Here is a 6,061-nt window from a genome sequence, read left to right as displayed (position 1 = left end):
TGTTCAGGTATTTCGTTGTTCCCTGCCTTGGGCTCCAAGGAAGGCAGAGCTTCTCCCAGCATAAGGTTCTGATTCTGATTTGACCACACCCCTCCTAAGGGTTCCATGCCCCTTGCTAATGATTAGATTGGTGCTGAGTATCCAGTCAGTTCTTTGGGATTGAGAGAATTCCTAACAGTGGTGACAAACTTCTTCTTCTTTTTTTAGGTGAAGACAGCTTTTATTGTGAAGACAGCTTTTATTTTGTGAACCATATTTTGCTATTTATTTGCATTGCCATGTGTTTTAACATTTGAAAAAATTATTCTTTAGAAATGAAAGTCTGGTTATGCAGCATTGTGGCCATAAAATTAGATAATTAGATGTTTATGAAGCTAATCAGCATATGATTTAATGATAAATTAGTAATTCCAAATATTTATTCTTAAGAATATAATGATTAAGAGGAGACAGAAATTTTTTTTTTTTATTTTTTAAATTGTTTTTTCCTCCATTTTTAGCAGTTCTCTTATCTTTCTGAGATGGGAATTTTTGATCAGTAAACAATGTGTGACCAGACATGCCGTACATGTCTGTAATCCCAGCATTTAGGGAGGCTGAGGCAGAAGGATTCTTGAGACCGAATGTTCAAGATAAGCCTAGGCAACATAGCCAAGCTTCCTCCCTCAAAATAATAAAATAAAATAAAATAAAAAAATAAAATAAAATAAAATAATAAAATAAAATAAAATAAATACATAAAAATAAAAAATTTGGCTGGGCGTCCCTGTAGTCCCAGCTACTCGGGAGGCTGAAGTGGAAGGGTAGCTGAGACCACAAGGTCGAGGTTGAGGTGAGCCATGATCTTGCCAGTGCGATCCAGGCTGGGCGAGTGAGACTCGGACTTGTAACAACAATGTGTGTGTGTGCGCAGTTACAAACTGAGAATTGGTTTTGCCGTCTTAGCTTTTGAAACGAGGAAGGGCGGGAAGTGGAGGAGGGGCGGAAAGGTTTCCCTTTTCCTTTAGCCCGCCTTTTAAAAGAAATTTACAAAAGGAAGGAACAAAGCAAATTATTAGAGAGCCGCAGCCATACCTCTCCACTACCCAATATGAGGACGGGATTAGAGACGGAAGAGTATGGGGCGGAGACCGGCAGCTGCAGAGAAACTGAGTACATTTTTACACAACGAGATACACAAACGTTACTATAGCCTCTTAAGGCACTAGAGTGACACAAAGTTACTGCCGAGTGATACAAAATAGGATCAGAGCTCCATGAAGTTCTGCCACCAGCTTTCTTACTACCTATGCAAGCTTTTTAAAAATGGATGTTCATCCCAGCTGCAAGAATTTCTAGAAACATCACATGCACGTGCAATTCTCCAGTTGTGAAAATGGTGAGTGGCTCTTAAAAAAGCCTTTGTGGACTGGTGTGAACCAGTCTATGTGTTAGATTTACTTGGAGGTGGTGTACTTGGTAACAGCCTTGGTGCGCGGACACGGCGTGCTTGGCCAGCTCCCCGGGCAGCAGCAGGCGCACGGCCGTCTGGATCTCCCTGGAGGTGATGGTTGAGCGCTTGTTGTAATGCGCCAAACGCGACGCCTCGCCCGCGATGCGCTCGAAGATGTTATTGACGAAGGAGTTCATGATGTCCATGGCCTTGGACGAGATACCGATGTCGGGGTGGACCTGCTTCAACGCCTTGTACACGTAAACGGAGTAGCTCTCCTTGCGGCTGCGCTTGCGCTTCTCGCTGTCCTTCTGCGCCTTGGTGATCGCCTTCTTGGAACCCTTCTTTGGGGCAGGAGCAGACTTTGCCGGCTCTGGCATGTTAACTCTGAATTCTTTCTGAGTGGAAACAAAATGATTTCGGCGTCTTTGATTCCTGCTTATTTCTATATCACATTATGTAAATGAAGATTTGGTTTCACAACCTCTGATTGGTTCTTCTGTCGTGAAGGCCATACGCAGATAAACAATTTTAGGTCTACTCTCCCACTGGCCATATCCCAAGGGTAGCTTTCCAGCATACACCGGCTTTTCTAACCTAATTAACATTTTATATAACAAGTTCCTGTCATTCAAACAGTTCATATTATTTTACCTATTAATTTTAAAAAGTAAAAGTTGCTCTCTCCTACGTTGTGAAATGCCAGGTGGGTAAACTTGTGGCACAGTTACATCTCCAAAATGTGAAACTCGTTTAAAAGTTATTGGAAAAGCTATATTTTCACGTTTGAATCTGGATTTTAGAACAGTGGAAGAAAAAGGAAGAACGGAACCAGCTTACCAGCAATCACCCAAACAATCCCGATGACAATATTTCCCACTTTCTACAGCACGTACAAGTATTTCGTCAAAATAAAAGGCAGAGAATACAACCCCAGGGAGGAATAAAAATTGCTTGAAAGGAGAAAAAAGGAATGAATTTCTTAGCCAATATCACTACAATCCTTCATATCAATATGTCAACATATATATTGATATGTCATCAATCAACATATCAATATATCAACTCACACACACATACATTCCTTCATGTTGGAGAAACATTTGATAAACCAAGAGAATCACTCACAGCTTGGTAACAGAGCAAGGATCAGAAAAAGAAAGTCCTTTTTTTTTTTTTTGAGTCGAAGTCTCACTTTATTGCCCATTATAGAGTGCAGCAGCCTACTCACAGCCATCTCATCCTCTACCTGCTGGGCTCAGGTGATCCTTCCACTTCAGTCTTCCAAGTAGCTGGAATTATAGATGTGCACCACCATGCCTGTTAATTTTTTTTAAAAAATTATTTATTATAGTGATGAGATCTCCAAGTTGCCCAGGATGGTCTCAAACCCCTAGGCTCAGGCAATCCTCTCATCTCAGTCTCCCAAAGTGCTAGGCTTACAGGTGTGAGCCACTGCGCCGGGTAAAAGTTCTTCAATCTAACTAGATAATTTTTTTAAACATTTTTTAAAAATCTAAAATAGACGAGCCAGAAATTTAACAGTTTTACTTTTAATTTATTATTATTGTTACCTTTGGCTAAAGCCAACTTCTGAGCTTACTCTTCCATTTCCAACTTTCCTTTTTGCAGAGAGTGTGTCCTTGCTAAATTACAGTCCTTTTTCAACACCCCCCCATCCTACCCTCACTCCCACCATCATAAGTCTCCATGCATAAAGGCACCTGCACAGAGTTCCTCATTCGGCTGATTAGCTTCTGACATGCAAGCATTCCTGAACTGTTATATCTTATCACTGTTTCACAAAATAATTTGCTTTTCTCACTTCAGTGAGAAGACCTCTTTATCATCTTTATTTTTTCCTTATCTCCAATTTAACTAATGCAACAATGTTCAGAATAATAGCTAATGTAATTTATTTGTATTTATTTCATCCCAAAACCCCAATGTGATGTTACTATTTTCCCTCATTTTAGAGAAAGGGAAATTAAAATCCCGTCAATTATAAAAGGTGGAGCTAGAATAATAACTTAGCAAAAGCTTGGTTTGAACATAGGCCCTAACCAGAAGACAGACTTCAGTTACTTTGGTGGACTGTGTAGGAAAAAGAAGAAAAATGCTTCCTGTTGTTCTTCTCGTTTTAAAACAGGGGAAATAGTATAATTCTTTAATAACTAACAGAGATTGTTAAAAATGAAAAAGTTTTGATTCTAGAGTATACCTAGTCAGTAGAAAATGAGGAGAAAGACAAATGATACAGAAAATTTAAACTGTATTAAGGGGAAAGTGACAGAGGGAGGGAAAAATAGACATGATAAAAAAGAAAGGCAGAGGTGAAGATTGGGGTGAAAAGAGAAAGAGAGGATGAGCTAGTATTTCGAAGAGTCACAAAATGGACACACAGAAAGAAAACCAGAGAGAGAGATTCAATGATACAATCTGCAATCGCAAGAAGAAACAGAAAGAGAAGAGCAAATGAAGACCTTTCACTACATTTGTACTACACATATCAGATATGATAAGATTGAAGCCCACTGCTGATTTTAATGATGCAATATTATCATGTGTGATTTCAAACATTCCTGCTAAAGACTTTTAAATTCCTATACTTTTATATCTATTTGAATATAAATAGTGTTGTGACACACAGTTAAGGAAGAAAGAGACATGAACAAATTTTTAAATGACAAGAACTACCCAGTAGACCTGGGATTCCTTATTTCTGATTGAAGGGATTACAAAAAATGTTTATAATAAAATGTTGTATTCATACAAAAGCGTTTATACAACATTATCAAAAATTATACAGCAAGTGCCTTGTACTTAAAATCCCAGTTTAAGAACTAGAATGCCATTAGTTACTAGGTTCAGTTATAACTCTCCCCAAATTTCTGTTCCCCATCTAGACATACTCCAACATATAAACCACTATTCTACATTTTGTTTTAAAAATTTTCTGCTTACTTATTTTAATTTATAAGTATGTACCCATGAATTATACATTGTTTCATTTTGCCTATTTTTATCTTCACATAAATGGAATCACAGGTTGCATAAGATTGTGTTTTTCTATCAAAACTAATGTTTTTGAGATTCATTCATGTTCATATATTACTGCAGTACCATCATTTTTAATTGCTAAATAAATGACATTGATCTGCTCAATTTATTGTTATAGATATTTACATTGTTTCTATGGGATTATTGAGGTTATTACTTCTGTGTACTTTCTTGTACATGTTACTTGGCATAGATGTGTACACATTTATTTCTCTAGGATATATGTAACAGAGTAAGAGGCTGGTTGAAACATTCACATAAAGATGTCAGGATGAAGATGTGTCAATAGTTCTAGATCTCAATCTTTCTGGCATAGAAAAATGGCAGTGCCATTTTAACTTCTTTCCAAGTTTCAAATAACTGTTCTTAACCATCGTAAATACTGACCAAGAAAAATCTCAATGAAAAGAGTCATTTTCCATTTCCTATTTCTTAGTAGATAGTATTTTTCCAGTTGTTGAGATATTTTGTTAGAAAGGTCTTCAGATCTTTGTTGTAAAGTTTGGAGAGTGAACCCTTATAGAACCTGGGATAGTAACCTTCCTAATAGAAAATCCTTGTGTTTTACTCCCTAAGGCACACACACACACACACACACACACACACACACACACAACTTGTTTCAATTAGCTGTCTCTTTCAAAGGGCAATTAACACTTGGAATTTTCAACTTGTTGGCATAAGTGACTTTTTAAATTTCCTTCAGGTGCAAGAGAAAAAAGTTCCTCCTGTCTTTCTTTTATCTGTTCCTCCCTGCAGCATTTCTGACATCAGCTATTGCAGTCCTGCCTTGGGCTCTCACTCAGTGTCCATATGCTCTGTTATGGCAGACACCGATGCCCCACATCTCACAGAAAAATCAGTGCACTCATTACATTCTGCTTCCCTGACCTCCTTCCTTACACCTTAAAGAACCCTTCCAATGAATGTCTCCCCAAACTCTGGACTGCCCTCAGACTCAATGTGTAGACCTCTTCTCCTTAGGAGAGCTCTTCCTGTTTCATAATTTTAAATACTATAAAATCACAATTTGGTATTGACTTCCAAATTTAAATCTGTAGCTGAGACCTCTTATCTAAACTCCAAATTTGTGTGTTCTATTGTTACTCATCCTCTTCATTAAAATGTCCGGTAAGAATCTCCTGTATTACTGCCCAAAACTAAACTCCTCATCTTGTCTCCAAACAACCTGTTCATATTGTCTCTTGACTCACTGAAAGGTCACCCTTCTCCCAGGTGCTCAGGCCACCTTGAAGACCTAGAAACCATCCCTGACTCCTTATTTTCTCTCGCACCCCACATTCAGTCCAACAACAAATTGGCAAATCCAGTTGACTTTACCATCAAAACATATTCTAAATCTGACCGAGTCTTTTTGCCATCACCATCACCACCATTATCCTGTTTCATTCAACTATTATTTTTTCATCTAGATGTTCACAGTAGTCTCTTCATTGTCTGTGCACTGCTATCCTTACCCCATCTAAAAGCCAATTGCAACACAGAACCAGAGTTATCCTTTGTAAACTCAAGATACACAAGTCACAATTCAAAATTCTGCAGTGGATT

General features: G+C 38.0%; 1 pseudogene; it reads right to left on the bottom strand.

Moving 5' to 3' along the window:
* Positions 1-1,436: 1,436 nt before the first annotated feature.
* LOC103259948 lies at positions 1,437-1,812 on the bottom strand (annotated as a pseudogene).
* Between the last annotated feature and the right edge of the window lie 4,249 nt (positions 1,813-6,061).

The sequence above is a fragment of the Carlito syrichta genome, unplaced genomic scaffold (genome assembly GCF_000164805.1).
Source record: "Carlito syrichta isolate Samal-C Ts95f unplaced genomic scaffold, Tarsius_syrichta-2.0.1 Scaffold303073, whole genome shotgun sequence".
NCBI lineage: Eukaryota > Metazoa > Chordata > Mammalia > Primates > Tarsiidae > Carlito > Carlito syrichta.
The sequence above is the reverse complement of the archived record's forward strand: the minus strand, read 5'-3'. Positions and strand labels throughout refer to the sequence as shown.